Source organism: Manacus candei, unplaced genomic scaffold (genome assembly GCF_025592945.1).
Source record: "Manacus candei isolate 608988 ecotype Guabito, Panama unplaced genomic scaffold, ASM2559294v1 h1tg000005l, whole genome shotgun sequence".
In the NCBI taxonomy this organism is placed as follows: Eukaryota; Metazoa; Chordata; class Aves; order Passeriformes; family Pipridae; genus Manacus; species Manacus candei.
Window position 1 is genome coordinate 10,489,345 of NW_026138053.1, and position 27,333 is coordinate 10,516,677.

General features: G+C 46.2%; 1 protein-coding gene across 13 annotated transcripts in view; it reads left to right on the forward strand.

The window, feature by feature from the left end:
* LRRC7 (leucine rich repeat containing 7) overlaps window positions 1-27,333 on the forward strand; it is a 372,813-nt gene that overhangs the window by 56,197 nt on the left and 289,283 nt on the right. The window lies entirely within an intron of this gene.

Genomic DNA, 27,333 nt, shown 5'->3' on the forward strand with positions numbered 1-27,333 from the left:
CGGACCGTGCGGTGCCGCCGCCTGCGCGCAGCCCCCGCACCCCGGGGACGTTTCGGGCGCGTCTCCGCGGGCGTTCCCGTTAATCTGCCTGGAACGGCGATCGGGCTCAGCACAGCTCCTGGAATATTCTGCGCCCGTTCCAGCGCCGGTGCCACCCTCCCGAGGCACCGGCGGTGCTGGAGATGCCTCCGAGCGGGGACAGCGCTGCCTTCCGCGGTCCCGCGTGGCTTTGGTGCCGTGTCCCTCTGCCAGCACGATCCCACAGCCTGGCCGCTTTGGAGAAGGCCAGCTGAAGGGTGCTGAAGTTGGTTGCCCAGGATAAGGGGAGCCATGAGTCCATGGGGACCAGCGCATCCCTGTTCTGGGGGATTTGGGAGAACCTGGGCAGGAGGCTGGGCCATGGGGGCTCAGGGCCTGCATCCCCCCCCGGACCTATCTCCGTGTCTGCCGAGGGGACCGAGGAACCGGCTGGGTTTCCTCCTTATTCCTGGGAGGCTGGACCAGGAATGGTCACGCCTGTGAGAGCCCTGGTGAAAGTTCCTTGATTTTTGGAAAACAGAAATGATCCGTATGGATCTTTTTGCTGTTTCTGTCACTCCAGTGAAATCCCTTCATTTTGCTCTTGTACATCTGTGATTTTCAACCCAAAACTCCAGCCACGTGCCATTCACGGTTTTAACCTGAGCTGTTCTGAGTGATCATAATCCTTAGGGACAGGTGAAATACAAAGCATTTTCCTCATCATTCCATGACAAGAGAAGTGACTTAATGTGTTGGATTTTGCTGTTCCGCATCTGCTCACTCAGCTCCTCTTGGAGGATGGATCCTTGCCATGGCAACCTCCACGGCACAGATTGCAGCCACTTTGGGAAGTAGTAGGACTTGGTAAAGAAATAGGAACAGCTGATCTCAGAACCCCCAGAATTAGGGATAAATTGTACATCTTGGAAAGTGTGGCCTCTTTTTGGGAATATTCACATTGCTTCAGTTCATAGGTGTGGGGGTGGGAAGGGAATCGGCCTTTGAGGAGGTCATGGATCTTTCTTTTTGTGCAGCCGCAGTGAAAGGAGGGTTCTTCATTTTCCAAACAATATTAATGACTGTGGTTTATGTCAAAGCCATATTAAACTACTGATCTTATAATGAAATAGCTTGATGTGTCACGTCAGCTTGGTGCCTCTGTGATCTTCACCCTTTGCCTGGATTTGATCTGTAAAACTTTTCCTTTGATAAACTGGCATTTTTTAATTTTTTAATTATCTCACAGAGGAGGGGCTTCCCTGTGTCTTCAGTTATACAAATCTTGTGAAATGCTTAAAAAAAGGGTTTTACATTACACCAATTTTGGCAGTTGCTGGAGTGACAGGAGCCATTCCTGAGTGCCTGATAGATTGGAGCAGGCTCAGGGAGCTGCAGCTCGGAAGCAAACGCTGGGCTGGAGGCGGCTGCTCGGTCACGGCTCCACTGGTGGGAGTCCCTGGGAAGGAGGAGCAGTGCCTGGCCAGCAGCAAATTTCCCATCCTTGGGCCTGCAGTAATTTATAAATGCTTCTTAAAAATTCATTAAAAATTTCTTGAAGTTGTAGCTGCTTACAAATAGGATTTTAAAAGGGAGGTTGCCCATTGTCTCTGGAATATTTCAAGGAAGCAGCGTGTGCACTGTTAGAGCCACCAAACTTCGGATTAAAGAGGAATTAATTGTCCCTGAGGTACTTGCAGCTGTACAAGGCTTTGCTGTGAGCGTTGATTTCAAAGCAGAGATGCAAAAGCAGGGATGCAAAATACAGCAGAGCTTTGGGATTCATCCCAGAGCCAGGGAACAGGGATGGACCCACCTCAGAGCTGCTGCCCGGGCAGGGCAGGCTGTGGCTGTGTGGTGGCAGCTCCAGAGCTCCCCAAAGTCCTCTTGAGCACCCCAGAGCCCCATGGCCACTGAGTCACCCCTGGCTCACACCATTCCCAGTGCCATCACCCAACCACTGTGGTGCTGTCGGGGTCTCAGCTGGGAGGAGCCTGGGATTGGGGATAGGAAAGGGGATTGATGTGCAGCAAGGGTTTCCTAGTGCTTCAGAAATAGTGAATTTTACCCTCCTGGACATTCAGCTCCCACCCCAACTCCCTTGACCTGCTGGAGGGTGGTGGGGAGTGAAGGCTCCATCTCTGGAGCTGCAGGAGCCCCAGCTGTGTCTGGAACAGCCAATCCTGGGTACCCCCCTTGGGCAGGGCTGGTGACCTGGGAGTCAAACCTTCTGGAAGTGGGTGTAGGAGGAATCACTCACCTTCGGCAAAGGGGTGTGAATCCATCAGACTGATCATCAGCACTTTGAAAATCCACTGGGACACCAGCTTGGTGTGTGGGAACCCACACCCACCACCCTGCAAATTGTCCCAGGAACAGCCAGTGCCTCTCTTTAATCCAAATTAATGATCTTGGTGGATCTAAGCAGAGCACCTCGATGTTGTACCAAGCCCTATTTAAAGATTTGTAAGAGCCACCATGGCTTTCAAATGGCTTGGTTTTCATCTCAGCTCTCTCTAATTTTAGCGTGGTTTCTGGAGGCTTTAATTTGCCGGCACGACAGATTGCATCAAATCCTGGGACGAGCCTTGCAGAACTGAGCTTTTTCTCAGAGCTTTTTTTTTTTTTTTCTCGGGAATGCAGCAATTTGTTGATGGCAGAGAAATCCTTCATGTGCTACTGGGCAGAGCCACCCCTTTTGGTGTGACCTACGGAGAAGTTATGGAAGAACGGAAGGTGGAGGGATGTGATGGATGGGAGGAGGGATGGCTGGAAGGAGCTGGGAATCGGGCTAGAGAGGTCTGACAGCCCAGGGGAGAGGCTGCCGCTGGCAGGACTGTGGCTAAGTGAGAAATTAGGGAAGTAAAGGAGCGTTAAATCCCAGTGCTCTGGGAAGGGGGAGCAAATACCATGTTAATGGATCAAGTTATGGTGAATAAAGAAGAAAGGAAGCTGTAAGCTCAAGAAGGCTTTTTTTCTTATAAGGAGGAGAACACTCTTCATCCTTTAGTTCACTTGTATCCAGAGTGAATGACTTTATAGCTACAGGAATTTAAGCTTATTGGAGGAAAACGCCTTTTTTTTGCCTTTTTTTTTCCCCCAACTATTTTGCTGGGGAAAGGATTTGCAAATGAGAGTTGGAGTAAAGAAAATCTGCGGAGAGCAAGTTTAACCATTTCTGAGCATAGGAGCTGGTGGCCAGTGGGCAGAACTGGTTTGAATCTGTCCAGGAGAGCAGCACCGTTTGTCCAGATGCAGCAGTCGGGATGTGGGAACAAAACAGTGGGACTGTGAGTGCTGTGCATGTTCCCATGGATGGGAAACCAACACTTGGCTTTGTGGGATGTCAATTGTCTGTCACTGCTCTGCTTTCAAGGGTGTTTGAGATGTAAAGACATCCTTGTGAGATCTTTGCTGCTTGGTGTGTTGCTGGAGTTGGGTGCCTGGGAGCTCTGGCACGGACTATAAATAGAACAATGGATGGAGCAATTTGGCAGGTATAAAATGCGGAATTAAGGAGCGTTGTGACAAACACACACACCTGGGTGAGCTCGGGAGCTGACGCTGTGTGAGGGGCCGGGCAGAGCATCCCATCTGCTCCCTGCCACCGGAGTCACGGAGCTGCTGCTCCACATCCCACAGAGAGCTGCCCTGGAGTGGAATTTAAAGCTTTGCTTGCCTTGGATTGGTTTGGACTTGGATTGGTTTTCACCTGCTGACTTTAAAGTCCCGCTTCATCGGTGACTTTTTTTGCGCTTTTTCAATTTTTGCTGTGGTCACCGCAGAGAAGCTTGTGGAAGGAAGGGATGGCGTGGCACGACAAAGGTGGCATTCCAGAGGCTGTTCTGAGAGGATCCCGCTGCCGAAATGGATTTACCCCCACGCTGGGTTACAGCAGGAGCTCTGTGCGGGGCCGGCGGCGGCGCTGCCTGGCCCTGCTGCGGCGCATGACCCGCATCTGCAGAGGTGCTGGACTGGGCTGGGTGGGAGGGGATCAAACCTGGTGGGAGCTGAGCTGTGGGGCTGAGGAGCTGTTGGCAGGGGGACCTTAGTGGCTTTGGTGGCTGAGGAGCCAAACTGTGGCTGGCAGAGCTCCTCTCCGGCAGGCCCAGGAGCTCTGTCTCCATCTCTTCTCAGGTCAAACCCCACCTGTCCCTCCTATTCTCAGCATTCTCTTGCATCACTTTATTCTCCAATATGTAAAAATCAGCTCCATTCAGACACCATATGTTCTATTTTTAATGTCACGTTCCATCTCTTCACTGTTGCCCTCCTCAGTGTTGACCTTTGAAGAGTTTTTGGGGCAGAGGCTCCCCACCCCTTGTAGAGCCTTTGGGAGATGTTTATTGTTCTCATTGCTCCTGACAGAAGGGCAGTTTGGTGGGCTGGACAGGAGGGAATGGTTAGGGAGCGATGGCTGGAGGCTGTGGGTGGAAGGGATGAGGCTGAGGAAGGGGACACTTCACCCCAGTGGAAGGTGCTCTGGGTACCTGGTGGGCAGCTTGGCTTCGTAATTAGCATGAAATGCACTAACGGAGGTGTTGGAGTGGGGTTGGAATCTCATTGCACCTTGTGTTTGGCTCTGCCTCGGGTATCTGATCCCCTGATCACACCGGTGCGTGTGTGCGGCGTCCCCACCTTGAGGCAACGCTGAAGCTCTTGCGTTGTTACAATAAATATTCTTACATTTTCAAGCCTGAGCACTAAATTGGTGGCTTTCAGCAGTTCTCTAATTATGTGAGACATTTTTTGTTCTTAACAAATGGTTCTTATTCTTGCCAGCACTTCAGCCCGGTGTTCTAGGACTGTGGGTGTCAGGGAACAGAACATATTTCTGTGTCTGTGAATATGATCCCACACGTTGTCTTAAGTGGGAAAATGTTCACAGCCCTTATATGGTGAGGGATTTTTTTTTCCCTAAATCCATCAGAGCTCTCTCCTGCAGTAATAACGCAGTTTGATCTTCCTGGTGCTCTGTGGGATGGGGATGGATTAGGAACCAGAAATACGAAATGGGCTTTCTTCTTTTCCTGGCAAAAGTATCCTGTGGTGTGACCTGCTCTGCCTCATAAACCATTCAGGAACTGGTTCTAGAAGTGGTTGATGATTTTCAACATCTAGTCAATGTAGAACTGCTAAGCTGATAGGTTCCTGGGAGCAGCCAGGGTGCTGTGTCTCCTGGTGTTATGCATCTCTTCTGCATTTTCCCTGTGAGTTCCCACACTCCTTGTTGTGCTCAGCTGTGTCGGCAGCAGTGTTGCAGTCTCCTGGCCCTGCAGGCAGCCAAGGACTGCAGAAAAAGCTGAGATGTCTGTGTGCTGTGGCACAGTGACATGTGCCACAGTGATGTGCTGTGCTCTCCTGTCCTGTGCCAGAGGTATCTTGGTATGTCACACAAGTGAGATTTGGGGAATACATGAGTTAGAGAGTGTCCAAAGGAGGGACATGAAGATGGGGAAGGGCCCCGAGGGGAAGCCGTGTGAGGAGCAGCTGAGGGCACTTGGTCTGTTCAGCTGGAGGAGACTGAGGGGAGACCTCATTGCAGTTACAACTTCCTTGGGAGGGGAAGAGAAGGGGCAGGCACTGATCTGTGTTCTGTGGGGACCAGGGACAGGACCCCAGGGAATGGCCTGAAGTTGTGTCAAGGCAGGTTTAGGTTGAATCTCAGAAAAAGACTCTTCCCCCAGAGAGTGGTTGGGCACTGAACAGGCTCCCCAGGGCAGTGGTCACAGCACCAAGGCTGCCAGAGCTCAAGGAGCGTTTGGATGATCCTCTGGGGCACGTGGTGTGACTCTTGGGGATGGTCCTGTGCAGGACTAAAGGTTGGACTTGATGATCCTTGTGGGTCCCTTCCACCTCAGCAGATTCTGCGATTCCCTCGTGGCACAGTGACGTGTTCCCTCATGCTGTGCTGTGCTCTCCAGTCCTGTGCCAGAGGTATCTTTCCACATCATGCAGTGACATTTGGGGAATACATGAGTTACCCAAGCACCTCATGGTGTCCTGAAGACATGTTGGTGAGAGACTGGTTACAGACTCATGAACACATGAAGCAAAGAGTGAAGAGCTCTTTTTACCCTCCAGTGGTATTATTCCATACTCATTTTTGCATTAGATATTCCTGCACAGTGGCATAACGCCCCCAAACCCTCTTGGTTTGTAAGAGGAAGGCTTTGGTCATGTATGAGAGGAGGAGGAGGAGGAGGTGTGAGGCTCTGTCCATGGTGCTTACTGGGAAAGCTGGAGGCAGAGGGGAGGATGGACAGGCTGGAGGGGAGGATGGACAGGCTGCAGTGGAGCTGCTGTGGTCGCCCAGTATGTGTTATGGTGCCATCAGCATTGGGAGGCCCCTCGATGGAGGAATGTGTTGGTGCCCAGCCTGTGGGGTCACCCAGCCTGGAGAGCCACCACCTCAAAGGAGGAGCACCCAGCTAAGGGGACAGTAGTGGCATGAGCATGGATGCTGTTATCCATGGGTGACCAGTGTCACAGAACTATAGAATGGGTGGGGTTGGAGATCATCCAGTCTACCCTCCCCTGATAAAGGAAGTTCACCCAGAGCAGGTTGCACGGGAACCCACCCAGGTGGGATTTGAATATCTCCAGAGAAGGAGACTCCATGGCCTCCCTGGGCAGCCTGTTCAGTGCTCTGGCACCCTCACAGTAAAGAAGTTTTTCCTTATATTCATGTGGAATTTCCTGTGTTCCAGTTTGTGCTCATTGCCTCTTGCCCCATTGCTGGGCACCCCCGAGCAGAGCCTGGTCCATCCTCTGACTCCTCCCTGCAGGCACTGACAGACATGGATGAGGCCCCCTCTCAGTGTCTCCTCTCGAGGCTGAACAGCCCCAGCTCCGTCAGCCTTTCCTTGTAAGGGAGATGCTCCAGTCCCCTCATCATCTCTGCAGCCTCTGCTGGACCTGCTCCAGGAGCTCCATGTCCCCCCCATCCTGAGGAGCCCAGAACTGGACACAGCACTGCAGATGTACCTCACAGGGCTGAGCACAGGGACAGGATCCCCTCCCTGACCTGCTGCCAATGCTCTTCCTGATGCCCCCCAGGATCCCATTGACCTCCTTGCTCCCCAGGATACACTGCTGGTCATGGATAGCTTGTTGTCCACCAGAACCCCCAGGTCCCCCTCCACTAGGGATTCCTTCCTAATGTACCATTTTGGGGAGCAATGGTCTGCATAAATCTTGAGAACAGACCCCATTATTACATGTGTATTTGTATAGGAATTTTTCTTGGGACCATAAAATGCAGTTTTCTTTATTTGTTGTCCCATGGTTGCAGATGCTGCAGTGTTTTTTTCTAAGGGATTTTTTTCCCTACTAAAGCCATTTTTCAGGATTCCAGCAGAAGTATCCATACAAGAGGCCACACTAAAAACTGTCACTGAGATGCTTGCCTGTGTGAGCACATCAGCTCTCCAACCTGGGCACAGAAACTCCTTAAAACCAGGATTTCTGGGCATTTTCCAAGGCTGTCTGTGCCTTCATCCTGCCAGGGAAAGGCACTCTTTTAATGGGATGTCATTACCACTGCTCAGTGATCATTTCCATTCTTAACAGCAACAATATGGTAACTTGGACAAGCTAAAAATTGAGCTTCAGGACCTGCCAATCAGAGGTCTTTAATCAGAGCTGCTATTTTTGGGGAGACAGATTTAGCATAAATAGGTGTGATGCAAAGTGTCGGACTCTATTTAGTCCTTGTCCAAGACATCTTCCTTTTGGAATGGTGACTTTGTATAAAATTCATCACCAAGGTCACTCTGCATCTATGGGGAGGGCCAGGAAAAAACAGACACAAAGTAGCTGAATAATTTGTTTTCTTCCTCAGTTTTTCTTTAATATAAGTCCTTTCGTATGAAATACAACAAAGAAAATATTTTCCAGGACGGTGAAGTGCTGAACCTTCTTGTGGGGGGTATTTTTGGTGCAGTAACTTAGAGTTGTTAATTGCTGGCAGATTCCAGCCCGTGGAGCTCAGTGGGATTCCCTGCGCTGTTGACGGGTTTGGAGCTGGTCCACCACTGTCTGTAGAAACACTGAGCTCCACAGCTCTGTTCTGAGTACGGTACTATAACGCACTCCTGAGATTTCTTTATTCCCTCACACAGTGTTTGGGTTTGGTGGTGGTTTTCCCACCTTCCAATGTGGCATACTGTGTCTCAGCAGAAAGACTCTTCTGTTGTCATCTTTGTTCTTCACTCTGATGTCCCCCAGCCCCTCCACCTCCTCAGGCACTACTAGGAACCAAACTAGGACAGGGATAAGGAGACCGGTATTCCAGGCAGGTGTTGGAGTCCCCATCCCTGGAGGTGCTCAAGGAACAACTGGATGTGGCACTCAGTGCTCTGAGCTGGGTGACAAGGTGGGGATTGGGCACAGGTTGGACTTGATGGTCTGGAAGGGCTTTTGTAACCTCAAGGATTCTGTGGTTCTGTGATTCTGTTTCTCAGGACTTGCATCTCCTCTGTGCAGCTCCTACAACTGGGAAATCATCCACAGAGTTGGTGAAAGCAGAAAAGACTCCATCGTTGTGAGCTGTCAGATTAGCCTGGGATTGGGTAAATCTTACTTACTTCTGCTAGATTTGACCCTGACTGGTCACCCCAAACTCCTTATGAGTTATGTGGTCACTTAGAGAAAAGCAGAGGTGGGATTGGTGCCCGGCGCCATCAGGAGACGGTCTCTGATCCCAGCTCCATTTGGAGCTCTTGTTTTTGCCCTGGAGATGGTAACAAGCAGCTCCCAATCCATCTTTTCCATGCCACCTAGGGATGGGTAGATATCTATCCTGTTTCCCATAGCTCATCCCTTTTATAAACTGACCTACTTAGTGACTTTCACAGAGAAGTCCATCCCTTTGCCCATCCTTTCATCCTATTTTGAGCATTTTCCATACCCAGTATGTCCTTCCTTTTTATTTCAATGAGGGAATGGGGTTCTATAGCTTTAGAATAGCTCTGAGAAACCTTATAGCAAAGAAATGGTGTCCTTTCTGCAATAGTTGGCATTTTTCTAGTCCATTAATCACTGACTTTGGCAGCATCGAGTGAACAGCATGAAAAACATACCTGTTTTTTTCTATTATAACAGAAATATAAGATTAACAGAATACAATGAGTTTGTTCTTAATAAATGCACACCTAAAATTCAACACTTTTTTAAAGGAATGTTCATAGTTGACAGAAGAGAAAAACGAGTGATCATTTTGTCTCTAACGAACTGATATGTCTGAATATTAAATCATCTACAGAAAGTACCTCTTAATTTCTCTCCATCCTCTTCCTCCATCTCCTTTACAACACAGAACTTGGCTGTTTCTTTCCTTGAGGTTTGAAAAAAGCTCTTTAGGATTGAGTATAAAACATATTATTGACCCTAAACACACAGTTTGTGTGTTGTCTTGTATAAATGTATATATAATATGTGCGTATATATATATATATGTATAGATTTATAAGAATATATGCATAGAATTTTGAATTGATCCTAGAGATTGCTCCATCCTCACACGAGGAGATAACCTGGAAAACCTTCAACAAGTAAAACACAAACCATTTAGGAGTTTGATGACTTTTCCAAACCTTCAGCATGTGGAATGCTGGGACTTCACTTTTACCTCCTGGGGCTTCTTGGTTCCCTCTCAAGGGTGAGAAGTAGAATAATTTCTACTGGAATAGGTTGAACTGGAAGTGGGATGAGCAGGGAGGGTGTCAGGGGATGTGTGTGTGTGTTTAGGAATGGTCAGGATACTCATCTGTTCCCTAAGAAGAGCTGCAGAGGTGGATCTTGGCTCTTTGGGAAGCTGCTCAGGGCTGGGCATTTTTCTTTTCAAGTTTACCCAGAATTTCTAAGCAACTGCATAAAAAAGTAGTTTTCTTCAGGCACATGAGGATTTTTCCAGGCTCGCTCTGTGCTTCTTCAGCCTCATGGGAAAACTGGCACATGAGATTTTAGGTCCTGAAATGACTTTTTCCAGTTTATAATTGCTTCCCTGATAAGTATTTTCATAGAATAGTTTGGGTTGGAAGGGACCTTTAGGATCATCTTATTCCACCTCCTGCCCTGGACAGGGACACCTTCCACTATCCCAGGTTGCTCCAAGCCCCGTCCAACCTGGCCTATTAAATCTAAAGTGGGAAACCCCAAATACTCCTCCTGGGATAGTAACTTTGGATGTCTTTCACTTTGAAATGTTCTCAGCCTTTCAGAAGAGCCCCCTTGGGTTTGGGGTGGCCCCAAAGTGTGGACCTTTTTTGCACCATCTGAGAATCCAGGTGGATTTGACCCGCATCCCAACCTTTGGAAGATGCAGTGCATCCTGTAGTGGGGAGTGCCCTTGGATTTCAGGAGCTGCATCACTCTGGAAGGGTGGGCTGCTCAGCATAAGCTACTCTGTGTCCCAGGAGGGAGAACCACAGAGCCACAGAATATATGAACTGGAAGGGACCTATAAGGATCATCCAGTCCAACCCTCAGCCCTGCACAGGACCATCCCCAAGAGTCACACCAGGTGCCCCAGTGTATCATCCAAATGCTCCTGGAGCTCTGGCAGCCTTGGTGCTGTGACCACTGCCCTGGGGAGCCTGTTCAGTGCCCAACCACCCTCTGCGGGAAGAACCTTTTTCTGAGATGCAACCTAAACCTACCCTGACACAACTTCAGGCCATTCCCTGAGGTCCTGTCCCTGGTCCCCACAGAGCAGAGATCAGTGCCTGTCCCTCGTCTTCCCCTCATGAGGAGTTGTAAGGAACGTTTTGGGGAAGGGAACAAGGGCTGGCACAGCAACTTCTGAGGAGGATGTGTGGCAGCTGTGCCAAGACACCCGGAGTCAGAGGGAGAGTCCTTCTGGTTCTGAGGCTTTAAATAGTGCTCAGTACCTCAAACTGCTCTTGGAGGAAGGATGAGGAAAGCAGGATAAGAATAGCTATGCACAAGGTGCCTCCCTGTGAGCACTGAACAGCTGGCGGGGAGGAATTAGCGCAGAGTGCCTGGTTAAAGGTGATGTCATGAGGACTCACAGCAGAGCTACCCTAGTGCAGAAGAGCCTTCATTCCATGCTGCTGGAAAGCTCAATTTGCCGTTCTCATCTTGTAACACAGGCTTGTCAGTGTGGAAATGGGGAATGTGAGCATTATTTTTTTTCATATATAGAGTCTGTTACTGTCTTTTAAAACACATCGCAGTTCTGTAACACATTTAATGCCTCATGTATTTCCTTTTAGTCATGTGGCCCTGAGTTTTAATCTGCTAATTGGGTATTAATGGGCAAATCAGGCTTGGTGTAAGGTCTTTTCATCATAAAATCCTGGATTGGTTTGAGTTGGAAGGGACTTCAAAGCTCATCCAGTCCCACCCCCTGTCATGGGCAGGGACACCTTCCACTAGCCCAGGTTGCTCCAAGCCCCGTCCAACCTGGCCTTGGACACTTCCAGGGATGGGGCAGCCACAGTTTCTCTGAGCAACCTGTGCCAGGGCCTCACCACCCTCATGGCCAAGAATTCCTTCCCCATATCCCATCTAACTCTGCCCTCTGGCAGTGGGAAGCCATTCCCCCTTGTCCTGTCACTCCACCCCTTGTTCAAAGCCCCTCTCCAGCTTTCAAGCTCTTACCAGGCCACAGAGAAAGGGACCAGCTCCAAACTCTGTTACCATCCATCCCAGGTTGAGGACTCTGTTACAGAAGGTTTTGTGCTGAGCTTCCCCTGAGTGTCCAGAGGTTGAGCAGTTTTCCATGTGCTGCTGTGGGAAGGGGGTTGCAGTAACACTCCATGATCCAGAGAGGAACACAGAGAGTGCTTGGAAATTGTGTGCTGAAAAAAGCTATTAATATTAAGGCACTTTTTCTTGTTTTCAGCTCTGAACTGTAATTTACTATGATTATTTGTTTCCTAATAAATACTGTGGAGCTCATCTCGACATCAAAACACATTAAGCATTTTGCTCTGATGTCTCGTACTTGGGCTAATTTAATTCATCTCTGGGAAGGGGTTTGTGACCAAATGCATGAGATTTGACTCTGAGGTATCACACAGCTTGTTTTGTCTCTTTGGATATACCCAGGCGATCAAATTCAACTCCCTTGTATCTTTATAATTTAATTGGAGTCAAGAGAGCTCCATAGGCAGAAATGAGTGCACTCATTGCACCTCAGTGTGGGATGGGAGGTGCTCAGGTGAAGGTGGGAGCATTTGAGTGAATTGAATGCTCTGTGAGAAAGTCATCAATGTTTGTCTTTAAAGAGCTTCCAACATTTCAGCTGGAGCAGCTACGACTCAACTAATGGAATTAAAACTGGAGTTTTAAATTGAAATAGAAATCAAATACAAAGTAGTGACTCCTGCTGCCATTTAACTGCATATATAAGATGAATGCTTATTATTAATTAGGGAGTGAAAAAAGCTAATTAGCAAGTTACATTGTGGCATTGCTCCGGAGATGAGGGGTTTGTTATTGAAATTGCTTTGAAAGCAAAGATAGTCCACAGCTAAACATGATTTAGCGTCATTTTCCCACTTTTCGTGTCTCTACTTTTCTGCTCTGTTTATCTTTCCAAACTGTGGTGGGACAAATTCTGCTCTGAATTAAAGTTTGTGTGCAGATGGTTTGTGTGCAGATGGTTTGTGTGCCAGGGCCCAGCTCTCCATGGGGGCCCTGGATACACCTGGATCCAACCTCCTGTACCAAACCCCCCATGCTTGTGTCACTGCTGCTTTACCAGGAAAACCAGAGCTGTTCTGAATCTTCCATCCTCCTTTTACAAGTTGTTCTTGTGTGTTTTGTGTGGATATTTCAGTCTTTCTTATTCAGCGTAATGGAGTGGCTTAGGTTGGAAAAGCCCTCTGAGTCCATTGAGTCCAGCCATTCCCCAGCACTGCCAAGGCCATTACTAACCCGTGTCCCCAAGTGCCACATCCACATGCCTTTGAAATCTAGGGATGGGACTCCACCACTGCCCTGGGCAGCTGTGCCAGTGACTGACCACCCTTTCCAGAAAGGAATTTTTCCAATATCCAACCTAACCCTCCTCTGGCACAACTTGAGAGAGTTTCCTCTCGTCCTGTCCCTTGTTCCCTGGGAACAGACTCCACCTGCCTCCACCTTCCTGTCAGGCAGTTGCAGAGAGCCAGAAGGTCCCCCCCCGAGCCTCCTGTTCTCCAGGCTGAGCCTCCCCAGCTTCCTCAGCTGCTCCTGGTGCTCCAAACCCTTTCCCAGCTCTGTTCCCTTCCCTGGATACACTCCAGCCCCTCAATGTCCTTCTTGTCATGAGGGGCCCAGAACTGGACTCAGGACCGGCAGTGCCAGCACAGGGGGACATCACTGCCCTGGTCTTGTGGCCACACCATGGCTGGTACAGGCCAGCTGCCCTTGGCCACCTGGGCACATTCCTTTGACTTGTTATCGTTGGAAGTGTCTGTTATCCCCTGGTTTTCCCTGCCTTGTGCCTGCTCTGGCCCAGCAGCGCTCAAGGAGTCATTTTGGATGGTTTAACACCCACCCTCCAAAACCACCCTGTGTCAGGATCAGTGTCTGCTCTGCTCAGGGAAGAGAACAGACTGAAGGGTCTGTGCTGCCTCCTCGCAGCTTCTCCTCCACACACTCAGGGCAGAGCAGGGCTGTGGCGTCAGTGGTTACAATATTATAAAATCATTTATAAACATCAATCCTGAAAGAAAAGCACTCCAGGAAAGAAATCCAGGTCTTCTGGAGCATCTGTAGTGATTTGGTAATTGATTTTCTGGAGCAACATTTTTGATTTGATGATATTTCAGTGTCCTGTATACTTGTGATTTATTTGTCAACAAGATGAGCAAAAGGCAGATTTATTTGCAATAGTTCTAAGGGTCCTGTAACAATGTTTATTTGATGAAGTGCAATGGTTATAAAGGAACTTCAGCCATGGTTTATAATGCACAGAATTAATGGAATTATGGATGGAAGTAGATGAGCTTTGAGGCTCATAAATGAGCTGTGGGTTGGAACTAGATGGGCTTTCATAGAACCATAAAATATGTTGAGTTGAAAGGGACCCATCAGGATCAACTTCTGGCCCTGTGCAGAACACACCAAGAAATCTAAGTGGGAATCCAAGTGTAAAAAAAAAAGGGGATCCCCCCCAAAAAAAGCACTGGAGTCCAAGCCAAACCCTTCCATGATTCTGTGCTTCTGAAAAATGTCTTGCCAAACATGTAAAAGGTAAAACCCCCTATTTTTACACATTCATATTTGTACAATTTAGTTATAATCTCATAATTTTAACGTATGGCATCCATAGAAGCTGGAAATTAAAAGCATCCTTTTACACAGAAATCCTTGGATTAGACAGTGTCCATAAGATCAGGGATCAGCCGTGATAGTCCTTGTTTGGAGCAGTCTCTGACAATAAGACCGTGTCCCCTTTTCCCTTGGAATGACAAATGTTGATCCTCGGTATGAGGTGGCAAATGTTTGTGGCCTGTCTGCATGAGGGACCTGTCTCCTCCTTTTGACTTCCCTTTTAATACTGATTAAGAGACAGATTGTTCACAGGCTACTCGAGCCAGGTCCCTCTTGGGGTGAGATGATGGCTCAGACCCAACCAAGGTTCCTGCTGCTTGAATTTGCAGCTTCATTTCACCTGGGACAGTGCCTGGATGAGCCCAGGGGGGGTTCCTGGAGCAGCAGAGCGTTATGGATGAGATAATAAGCAACTTCTGAAAGTGATTAAATAAAGGTGGCATAGCTAGGCCAGGCAAGCCAACATCATGATGTGTTCATTCTTTACCCTTTGCCAGTCTTTGATAGATTATTTTAGCGGTTTCAGAAGGCTTTCCATGTTGGAAACAGCAGGCAGATCGTAAAGCCCAGGAATTCCAGAGCCTGTGGAAGGTCAGTACTGCCTTTGCCAGCCTCAGGGTCTGATACTCTCAGGCACACGGTGGGACTCTTGAGGATGGTCCTGTGGAGGGCCCTTGTGGGTCCCTTGCAGCTCACCCCATTCTGTGACTGTGACAGTTGTCACCGTGCCCACTCCAAGCACGCTCATATCCATTCCCTGACCTTTTATCTCCAGCAGGGAAGTGCTGTGAGCCATGAGGAACCTGGCAGCCGTGGAAAACCCTTGAAGCTTTGCCAATAAATTTTAATAGATGGGAGTTAAAGCTTTTCAGTGTTTCAAATGTTGTTTTCACTCCTTGATTAGCAATTCAGCCCTGCTCCTCATCCTGGTACGTGCTCGTTTGCATAACCCGGCCTAGGCTGGCACTTCTGTCTGTCTCGGCTGAGGTGCTGGAGCAGCATTAAGACACACATTTCCAAAGCTCATCTTAAGCTCTCACAGAAGTCAGAACTTATTTCAAATCTGGGAGTGCAAGCACTGAATATTTTAGAAATGGGAGCCCGTGTGCCTTCAGCAGCTGGTTTTTGGGTTTGGAGTTTGGTTTTTTTTTTTTTAATGTTCATTGGCATCAGCAGGCTCTTTCCTATAAAATTATTTTGGATTCTACCCACTGATTGAAGCCTTTTCAGTTTGGTCAGAATGACCTTTGTTTGTTGTATGTTGAATATATGTTGCTTTGTGCTTGATTGTTGAGTGAGAGTTTTATTAGTCCTGTGAAGTGGATGATGCTGTAGGGTTAAGATTGAACCCAAGGCTGGTTATTTTGTGTATTCTGAGACCTTTCAGTCTACAATGATGGCTGTACCTTCTGTCTTCTTGTTTTAGCCTGGAGAAAAGGAGGCTCAGGGGGACCTTCTCACTTTCTGCAACTCCGTGAAAGGAGGGTGGAGGTTGGGCTCTACTCCCAGGGAACAAGGGACAGGATGAGAGAAAATGACCTCAAGTTGTGCCAGGGAGGTTTAGGTTGACTATTAGGAAAGATTTTTTCATGGAAAGGGTTGTTAAGATTGGAAGGGGCTGCCCAGGGCAGTGTTGGAGTCCCCATCCCTGGAGGGATTTCAAAGGCGTGAGGATGTGGCACATGGGGACATGGGCCAGTGGTGGCCTTGGCAGTGCTGGGGGAACAGATGGACTCACTGGTCTGAGAGGACTTTTCCAACCTAAATCATCCTATGATTCTCTCCTGCAACTCAGCAATCAGGAGAGAGGGAGGAGGAGTGATCCAAAATTATCAATATGATATTTAAGCCCCCTGGAAATGCCAGTTTGTTGACTGATACAATTCACCAATGGAATAAAGGTACCTGTAACATTCTTCATAATGGAGTTGTCATGAACTCAAACGTTTGTCAATATAAGAATTTAAATGACCTCGAAACTAATCCTCAGCCTATAACTGTTCCCAAAAGCCTTTGTTCATTGGGATGATTTCCAACATTGCTTCCAGTTTCACAGGTTTTAAAAATACACTTCCCAGTTTTGGAAGGAGGAAGTTTTCTTGTAGAACAAGTGAAATCACCATAAAAGGCTTGTTATCAAGTCTTATGGGTTCACTGTTTTTAATTTAACTTGTTACATCACAGGAGTGTGAATTAATTAAACTTCCTATTCATATATATGTAGGATCTATTTTAGCTGATGAATCTCTGAGACAAAGGTTGGAGATGCGTCAGCATCTCCTCTGCCTCTCTGAGAGGAAAATAAATGTGGTTAAAAAGAGCTGCATGGAAGGGAAGACATCAGTAACTGTGCCCTTCATCCTCCTGGACAAAGAGCTCCCTGAAAGGAGACTCTTCATCAGGGGACACACTGTGATCATCAGCCTAGGGGGACACTGAAGCTCCTTTGAATATTCTAATTCCCTCTCCAGCTCAGTGAATGTGTCTTTTCCTCCGTAAAGTCACAATTAATGAGAAACCTGCAGCCCTGGTCAGCACTACTGAGCATCTTGCAGTGCTTTTAATCGACTTATCCAGCATCTGGTGTGACTTGAAGGCCCTGGCTGGCTGTCCTTTGGTCCCTGCCCTCTGATTGCTTTTTTTCCTGCTAACAGCTCACATTTGAGGTCTAACGGCTCACATTTGAGGTTCAATATCTTGCAGCTTCATTAGGAAGAAATTAACTTCTGCAGGAACTGAGTGGTAGAAAATGTATCTTTGGATCTTCTCCTAGTGCAGGAGCCCATTCAGGGCTGGTGCTTCCAAGTGCTGGTCTCGTTAATCCCCTGCACAGCAGGTCAGGAGAGGAGCTGCTTCCTGCAGGAGATGTGTCACTGCAGTGACTGTACACAGAGCAGCTTCTGGGTTGGCTCTTCATTTCATATTCTGTTTTGATTCCAAATGTTGTAATACCCCAAACAGATATTGCTGCCTGCTCTCCCAGAATTCTTCTGCAGCACACTGGTCCAGGGAGAAGCTGGACCGCTCCAGGGACTCCTGCCTGATGTTTTTAACTTAACTTTGGTAGAGAGGAACCTCAAAGCCCATCCACTCCCACCTCCTGCCATGGGCAGGGACACCTTCCACTAGCCCAGATTGCTCCAAGCCCTGTCCAACCTGGCCTTGGACACTTCCAGGGATGGGGCAGCCACAACTTCTCTGGGCAACCTGTGCCAGGGCCTCACCACCCTCATGGCCAAGAATTTCTTCCCAATATCCCATCCAACCCTGCCCTCTGGCAGTGAGAAGCCATTCCCCCTTGTCCTGTCCCTCCAGGCCCTTGTCCAACTCCTCAGCTCTCTTAGGGCCTCTTTAGGCACTGAAGGTTTTTTAAGGACCTTCACCTTACTGTGAAGTCTCCCTGGCTCTGTATCAGCCCTTCTCACTGCTTCCCACCCTGGAGTCCCTTACTGGGCCAGGTTGAGGTGGATACTGGGATTCTTTGCCCTCCAGTAGGACACTGTATGGCCATGAAGGGATGGACCTGGTTTACTGTTCCCTCTCACTGCACCAAGGGCTATCACTTACTCTCTGTTGTTATCAGTTTAGCAGATTTTAAATCACTTGCACAGACATGATTTCATGTCTTAAGTCTTTGGAGAAGAGATTAAGTGACAAAAAGTCCCAGGCTGGGCTCTGGATTAAGCTCTGCTCTGGCTATAGTGGTTCCCACTCCCAATTAGGCTTCTTTCCTAAACTTTCCTGTTGTGATTTCCAAGCTCTTTAGTGTAATACACCCATTTCAAGCACCCTCAGCTCTCAGTCAGAGCTGGGCAGTGGTAAATCCAGTGCCTGCTGAATGTGTTGCTGTCCTAGTGATTCTGTTCCCCACAATCCCACTAATCCCATCAGAAGGAATGTGTCAGCCCAGTTTGACGCTGCAGTTTTTGAGACACACGTATGCTGGCATTAATTTGATTAAGCTGCTGTAATTCTCTCTAAATAATGTTGTGTTTTACTGATTCCATTGCCCTGTGCAGGATCAGTGTCAAGCTGACAGGCTTGGAACTATTCTGATTATCCTGTTTACTCCATTAATTTGGAGCAGCAGCTGCTTGGTCCCTTCTAATTTGCTGTACCAAGGATGTGCAACATGTCACAAAAGTGTTATTGTGATTCTACCTGTGGCCAACTTATTGATAGCCTTAGAACACAAGGCAAAGGCTCAAGATAGATCCAGATAAAATCTTAAAGACTGTTTTTTTGGAAAAGAAGACAGGATAGAGATAGGATTCACCCAGGAGTAGTGAAAGGGATAATATTTCATGGTAACATGTAAAAAAAAGTAACATTATTTGCAAATTTCAACAGGCAGTGTTTGCTTATTTACAGAATCCTGTTTGCTTATTTACAGAAATGATTCCTCAAAACTCAGCAGTAAAGGAAGGGGCAGCAGCTCCTGAGCTGCCATTTGAATCCAGAATTTTTTGGTTGGTGATTTAGTTGTCAGAGAAATATTACTGTAAAATATAATTTTTCTGTATATGAAGGACTATGAATTAAAGTGGCTTTTGGGGCCGATTGTCTACGCTGGCCTTGCACTGTGGGGAATTCATATTTCCTCAGCTGCTGGTGGCTCTTTCTTATCTCCTGAGCCACTGCCAGATCTGCAAAGTAAGGAAATCTATTTTAAGAAAGGAAGAGAAATCCCCAGTGCTGTTCAGGCTATGGAAATATCTCCCAGTGAACGTGGACTGTGCTGAGGTGTTCCTGCTAAATTTGTATTTAATAATGTAACGTGGGAATGAATTGCCTCACTCTGGAGATCCTGGGAAGTTGCACCAGGCAGAGGGTGATTTGGAGCTGCAAAACTGTCCCTGTGCCAGCTGCCCCAGGCCACTGGCAGTCCCTCTGTGCCAGCTCAGTGCTGGCAGGACACAGGCAGTGTGTTCTCCCAGGCTTGAGTGGGAACCTGAGTTGAGCTCTTTTGAGGAAATCCTGGTTCTTAGAGTGACTGAGAACAACCAGCCCCTAGCTGGGCACCCGTCCCTTTCTCCAGCTCTGTTTCATGCCCCCACCTCCCCTTCAGAACCAGAAACATCCTTTACACACCCACTGAATGTTTCATCAGTGCTGTGAGAGGGAAACGACATTAGGAGAGAGTAAAGTAATTCTCTTCTTGGATCTGACCCAAAAATTGTAGTTGGTGCCTGTGATCTATGTAAGGACTATGTCAGGAGGTTGGAGTGAAATCTCTTGTGACAGGTCCACGTGCACATCCACAGCCTCGGCCTGTTTCCAGTCACAGAGGGCTCTAAACCAGCCTTGAGCTGCTGCCTCTCCACTGCCTGTAATGGAAGCAAAATGAACCATTAATATTTAACATGGAGCTCCATCTTTTTTTGACTGACTGTTCGAATTGAAAGGGAAAGTTTTGTTGGATTCTTTTTGTTGGAGAATATTGGCCAATGCATTTGGAACAAGCAGTTTCTCAGGTTTGTGATCTGTTGCTGGGATGGAAGGAAAAGGAGAAACCACAGATGAGCATGTAGAGAAGGAACTGCCGTTATTCCATGTCGGAGGAGCCACTGAATGGAGCTGCTGAGCAGATGTGGGGATGCAGGCATGCAGAGCCTTAGGCAGGCACTAATGTTCAGTCAGTGTTTCGCATCAGTGACTAAAAATGGGCTGTGCAGGGTTGATACAATAGTCAGTAATTTCCCTTAGAAACTGGGAATTGAATCCAGAATTTTCTCGCAGGGTACGCTGGGAATCTGTGCTGGATGTGTTGGGGGTTGGACAACCAGGGGCATGGTGGGATTTTGGGGTGTCCTGTCCCGGGTGGAAGTTGGACTCAGTGATTGTGTGGGTCCTTCCAACTCAGGACATTCTGTGGTTCTGTGATTCTCTGACCCAAGGGAATGGACTGAAGTTGTGTTGGGTTTAGGCTGAATATCAGGGAAAAGGTTCTTCCCCCAGAGGGTGGTTGGGCACTGAACAGGCTCCCCAGGGCAGTGGTCACAGCACCAAGGCTGCCAGAGCTCCAGGAGCGTTTGGATGATCCTCTGGAGCACATGATCCTCTGAGGCACATGGCACACTCTTGGGGATGGTCCTGTGCACAGCTGAGGGTTGGACTGGATGATCCTTGTGGATCCCTTCCAGCTCAGCACATTCTGATTTGTTCCGTTGGTTGACTTGACCCCACTGGACAGTCCACTCCTAAAGAAGCTCCCTGGGATCAGCCAGCCTGGAGCAGAGGCAGTAAGACCTGACAGGGAGCTGAGGCTGTGCTGCCACATCTCTAAGATCAAATCCCTCCTGGTGCCTGTTGGTCCTGACATCCATTTTTAATAGAATTTCAATAGATGACAAGGAAATTTCATCTTGAATTGCCCTCGTTTTTATCCCATTAAAATATCCTTGACTGCTGTAAAAACCAGAAGGTTGTCAGTTTATCTTACCAGAATGTTCCCAACATTTCTGTGGGCAAATAAGATCCTCAGTAGCGTGGAAGTAGACAGGAAAAAACGCAGTTGTTTTTGGGACAACTTTTCTGTCCCTGCATGATATGAGAGCTCTTACCTTCAGGTGTCACCAGGGGTTAAAAACATCAAGTAAACCCAAAGGTTTGACAGCTAAGAGGTTCTTTCTGCTCTTTAAAAAGGGCTCATATAATTCCCACTACTATTAGTATGGAGTTAAGTATGGAGGATGCACAGGAAAGAAATTGCAGAACTTCAAAATAACATCTTTAATATGAAAATGAATATAAAGTTATCCATGTCTTTTAATTCTTAAGGGACTTACTCAGTTATAAAAATATTTTTTGTTCTTTCCAATGTTTCTCTGGTTACAATGTGAATTTCTTTAAATATTTATATCTAAATAAGTAAATATAATTAAGTAATATACAAGTATATAAATATAAACAGACATTTATAAGTACCTCATATACAAGCATATAAATACAAATACAGAAATTCATAAGTATAAATATAGACATATAAATGTAGAAACATGCAAACATGCAAAAATAGATAAATTTAAATATGTAAACATGCAAACATATACTAATATATCAAATCCAGAGTAATTTACATATGTAAGCATGCAAACATACATAAATATATAAAATATAAGCTGAGATATTTAAATATGTAAACAAACAACTATGTAAAAGGATTGCTGTTTTACCATTGTGCCGCAGATGGAAAGGGCCAGAAGATAATTCTGTAAGTTAAAAATACATAAAAAAGGAACAAGAAGTCAGGCTGATTATGTGATTAGGAGGTTTATTCTGCTACAAAGTGATATACTGCTAATAAATATGAAAGTATGGACAGATCATTGTAGTCATTTCATAACAGAAACTTAATCAGACATCTGTGGACTACAAAGTAACTCTCTTTTCCTGATCTGGGATATCTGACATGATCATTCCAGCTCTGAGGGATTCAGGGTGGCCTCCCTGGCATTTGGAAGGTGGGACTGGGAGGCAGGTGGGATGCTCTGTTCCTAGCTGCTGGAGAGGCTCTTCTGGTCCCACCAAGTTTGTGAGGGAAGTGTGTGGTCAGATCTGTGGAATCTCAGCCAGTCTGGTACCAGAGAGCCCATAAACACGAGGGTGCTGTTGTTGACACCTAGAGGGTTGTTGCATTTACTGGGGATGCAATGTAGGGACAGGGCATTGGTGGCCAAGAAAATAATGGAATCAAAATCAAATGGGCAAACCAGGAAGAATAAGTCTGTCCATGGTTTGCTTCCAGCACAGATACTCCCTGGGATTATTGAATGTGTGAATGACTCCTGGAGTGTGTATGTGTTTCTTCTAAATTTCTGCTAAGTTTTGAGGAGAGAAGGAGCATCAGAAGGAGAGTGGAACTGTAGAGCTGGAGGCTGAGTGAAGTCCCTGGGTGTGGCACTGGATTGTTCCTCCCTTGCTTGGGAACCCTGGTCTGGTCCCAGACAGGGCTGAAGGACAGCCCTGGAATAAAAGCACAAACAGATTCCAGAGCTTTTCACTGGGAAGTCACAAGAAATAGCTTCCCCAAGGACAGAATGGTTTATTCTTTGGTTTTTTTTTCTGGTCATTAGCAGTGATATTTAGGGTTAAAATGGGGCTCCAGTGATTTCATGCACCCAAAGCATGGTCAGTTTATAATTCACATTCAGGCTAATTCCCTCATTTTTGGAGTGCACAAGAAAGGCAGATTTTATTAAATATAGTTTTCTTAGGCTTTTTCCCTCTATGCTTTTTAAACAACTCTAAGTTTTAGCTCCACACACAAAATATACCACCAGGCTTCATTAGCCTGTGGGAGGATTTGGTGGCAGAAACAAGGCAGCACTGTTAGACTTGGAGTGATGATTCCATGATATATCTCCTGTGTCAGTGGGAACATCTGTACAGTGGGGAAAAATGTCTATGCTTTGGAAATGGGAGTAATGAAGTGGAATTACCGAGATGGAACAGTGATTCCAGGGGAAGCCACATCCATCTCTGCAGTGACAAATATCTCCCTTAACCATAGGTTGGACACAGTCACTGGAGAGCTGCACTGGGATGATGAAAAAAAGGAGCTGGTCAGAGTAGAGGGGTTTTTCTTGCTTTCTAGGAAGAAAGAAGAAAAAAAAAATTAAAAAGAGAGCAGAAAAAAAGAGAAAATGACTGTCTAGTAATGACTCGAGGTCTGTATTTTCCCCTTTCCTTCAGTGAGATTTGGTTTTCTACAGACAGTTGTACTTTGCAGGTTTTTAATTAGGTTACTTAACACAGAATAAGCCCCTGAGAGTATCTTGAGGTGAAGACAGAGAGAAATGTAACTGGTCGTGATACACCAATAGAAGATAGTCTGTGAGATAGCTGGAATACAGATCCTACAACGATTGGGATTCTTCCCCAAAGCAGTGAGCATGGGCAGTCAAGTTCAGCCTTGGATTTCTAAGCTAAGCATGAAAGGTAAATACTGTTAGTGCAGCAGAATTCCCTGAGAATTTCTTTGGGCCTCTTTCCTGCTAATCCAGTCCGTACAGTGGTAGGCAGAATTCCTGCCCTAGAAGTGTCCAAGACCAGGTTGGATGGGGCTTGGAGCAACCTGAGATAGTGGAAGGTGTCCTGCACTTGGCTTTCATGTCCCTCCCAACCCAAACCATTCCATGATTCCATTATATCACTTCACGTTGCAGCAGCATCCTCTGACAGTAAATTCTGTGGAACGAACTAACACAAAAATGCCTTTTTAGAATTCCTTTTAGGAGCAACATCTCAATTTCATTAGAATTTTTTAGAGAACAATTGCATTCGCACTTGCTGCAATGTGACATTAAAGCTGGTTTAATTCTGATTTGCCCGGTGCACAGAAAGGTGCCTCTCCCGGTAGCAGAGACCCTGGTTTTCCCCATGGCTGAGCCTGTGCAGGCTGTGGAATTCTACTGCATTCTGACTGTGCTGGGTTTGCTGGCAAATCCAGAGACCTGATGCACCTCACTGAGTATCCAGAGGGAATCCCTGATGTTATTTAAGTGTGTATGTGCTATTTTCCCAGTTTTTAGCAGCTTGGCAGCTACTGAATAGACATCGAGGGACATATTTTCAACCTGGTCTTTAACCTCTATCTATAAAACCCACAGTTACTTCTCCTGAAAGACATTTTTACATGCAAGTTGGGTAATTAGGAATTTAATCACCCTTTCTCCAGTGAAAAGAATGTTTTCTGCACAGAAAAATAGCAAGTTGAAAGAGTTCATCCTAGAGAACAATTTGCAAGGCTTCATTCTAAAGAGCAATTTGCAAGATTGATAGAGAGTCTGAAATGACTTGTTTGCCTTAAAAATAACTGGATGGGAAATCAATTGAAAGGAATTTTTGCCAGGTGTTCAGGAGAAAGGAGCCAAGCCAGGGCAAGGCAGTGAACTGCAGAAATGCCCTTGTTTTACCCCCCATCACACACATCTGTCTCAGATTTCATAGGCCTGTCCAGGCTAACCTAGAGCTGTGCACAAAGCTTTCAGAATTATAACTGAATTATTTCAGTTCCTGGAACTCTCACTGATATGAAGTCCCTATTTTCTGATCTTTTAAATGAAAGACACTCAGAGATTTGGGGTGAAAGATATTGATTCCAGCACTTATTTCCAGATAGAAAAGATCCAGAATCCTTGATTCCAGGGCAATGGGCTTGTGTGTTTTCTGGGAACTTGGGAGCACCTGAGTTTCTCATGATGATATTAATGAGCTGGATAGGCAGATGAGTTGTGTTAGAGGGGAGATGAGTTAACTCCTTGTTTTAGTGCTTCAAAGCAACTGTGGGACTTTCAAAGATGTTGAAAGTTTTGCCTAAAAAGTGGCAGTGTTGTTTTGTTCATGGGATTGTGCATAAAATTCATACTGACCTAATATTTAGGCAAGATCTCTCTGAATAAAAGCAACTTCACCTTAGTTATTTCAGAAATATGGCCAATGCATAAATCCAGAGGCACTAACTTTGGAATGGGAGGTTCCCACATTGAACTGTCCCTCACATTCCCATCACACAGAGATTCTGTGGCAAGATAAAACAGTGAGAAAAGCTTAATTTAATTCTTAAATATATTTCAACCCTGGCATATAATCATGCATTTATATTCTCTGGTTAATTTATGTATTTATAGTCTGGTTTTTGTGCTGTTGACAGTTTCCTGTCCTTAAATGTATCGCTGCATTCACCCAACTGGTGGTTTTATGTTGAGCTGCCCTTAAAGTCAGTGACTGGTGTTTAGGGAAATCTTTTTTCCTTTCTGTACCACCATGAGAATGTTGGAAACCAGCTGGAAAAACAATAGAATTTGGACTGTGAAGGGTGAATTGTGGGGGGTTTACCTACTGAATAGATTTGGGATTGTTCAGCCTGGAGAAGAGAAGCTTCGGGGTGACATAATCGTGGTCTTCCAGGACCCGAAGGAACAGAAGAGATGGAGAGAGACTATTTACAAGGGCCTGGAGGGACAGGATAAGGGGAAATGGCTTCCCACTGCCAGAGGGCAGGATTAGATGGGATATTGGGAAGGAATTCTTCCCTGTGAGTGCGGTGAGGCCCTGGCACAGGTTGCCCAGAGAAGCTGTGGCTGCCTCACCCCTGGGAGTGTCCAAAGCCAGGTTGGATGGGACTTGGAGCAACCTGGGCTAGTGGAAGGTGTCCCTGCCCATGGCAGGGGGTGGAACTGGAAGATCCTAAAGATCCCTTTCAACCCAAACCAGTCTGGGATTGTATGAAACACTTCTATTGCATGATAAAATCTACTGAAAACGTGACATAGGTCAGGTGTGTAACAGCTGGAAAGTAAATCTTGCTGCTTCAAGGAGACACAGAGAGACCTCTACAGAAGGTCCCATCCCAGATTCCTTCTCATGGAACTTAAACCCCTCCTAAGAGTGCATGAGAGTGGCTGGAATTGCTACTTCCCAACCCCTTTTTAGGGATGTGCAAGCCTTGCTTACATTTGCTAGAAATAAACCCACAGTATGATTCATATGGAATATGAATAATCTATATTTAGGTTACTAACCATGATTCTCATTTCCCAGTGTGAACCTGGTAGGGCCATAAAGGAATTTTAGGAAGATGATCTCAGGAACATCCAGATTGTGGTAAAAATACCTGAGGTTTTTGAAATGCACTTCTAGACATGAAACTGGTGCTTGTGTGAGTTTTCAAATGGGTTCTGGTTTTGCAAACTTTTCTGAACTTTTAAATACCTTGAATTAATATATTGGTCAAAAGAGCCTGGAGCCCCAAAGCAAACAGGCTTTAGAAATATCCCAAATATTCCCACTGCAGAATAAGCCTCAGTTGGCCAGAAGGAAATGTAACAAAAAGCAAATATCTGAAGGAAATCAGGCTTTGCTATTACTAAGAATCATGGAATTAGTTATTTTTCCAAGTCTGAACCCTGTGAAGAGTGGGACTCATTGATAGGAAACTCAGTTTCACTCAATCATGTTAAACTTTGTCTTTTCTTTAATTACATCTTCCATTTGAAATTTAGATAATAATCACCACTAAGTCTTCTTTTTTTAATTATTATTATTTAATGTGGCAAAACAAACTGTTCATGTGAAACAGTGGAATTGGTTCTGCTGCACTGGGATGTTGATTGTTTGTAGATAAATTCCATTTCTGTGTCTGACATAATGAGTCTCCAAACTCATCGTGTGGAAATGGCAATGAAACTTCTGGTAATGGAGGAAATTTGGGAATCACTTTCTGATTTTCAGGGATAAACTAAGTTCTGTTCCCCAGGCTGGAATCCTCTCTCAGATACTCTTTATAGATACATCTGTTTTTCATCTTTGAGATTAAATGATATATTAAACAAATACCACCTCTTGGGTACAGAATGGTGTCGGGTTCACTTTGTATTTGTTGTTTCCAGGGTCATGTGAGGTTGCAGTGCCTTGCTATGGTTTGAATCATGGAATTGTTTAGATTGGAAAAGCCCTCCAAGACCATCAAGTCCAGCCATTCTCTCAGCACTGCCAAGGCCACCACTAACACATGTCCCCACATGCCCTAAATTCTTCACATTTCCCCCAAATTTCAAGTGTTCCTGTTGGAACTGAAGTGTGACATATCCACTCTGAGAATGGCCTTCCAGCAGTTTGTGTTTGATTTACTGGGAAATCCATTTTGTTACATTAAACACAGTTTTCTGTCTCCTTTTGGAGAGTCAAGATACCTAAAATAGAACATTCATCCCATTGATGCTTAGATGAAATAATATCCTGTTCCAATAATGGGATTGGCTCTCTTGGATACAAAGTTTCTTGCCTAAAATAGCAGTGAAATAATGAAATAGGGGTTTATACTTTGTAAATATTCAACCTGGCAATTGCTGGAGTGCTTTAATAAATTTGACCCCTTGGTTCTACAAGAAAGTTGTCAGAAAGTTGGTTTTCTAGAACAGGGGACAGCATGGGGGGAAAAGAGAAGGACTGAGAGCTGAGGGAAAAAACCTTCAGGAATGGGAATATTCCAAACTGGATATGTGACAGTCAGATCCTCACCTG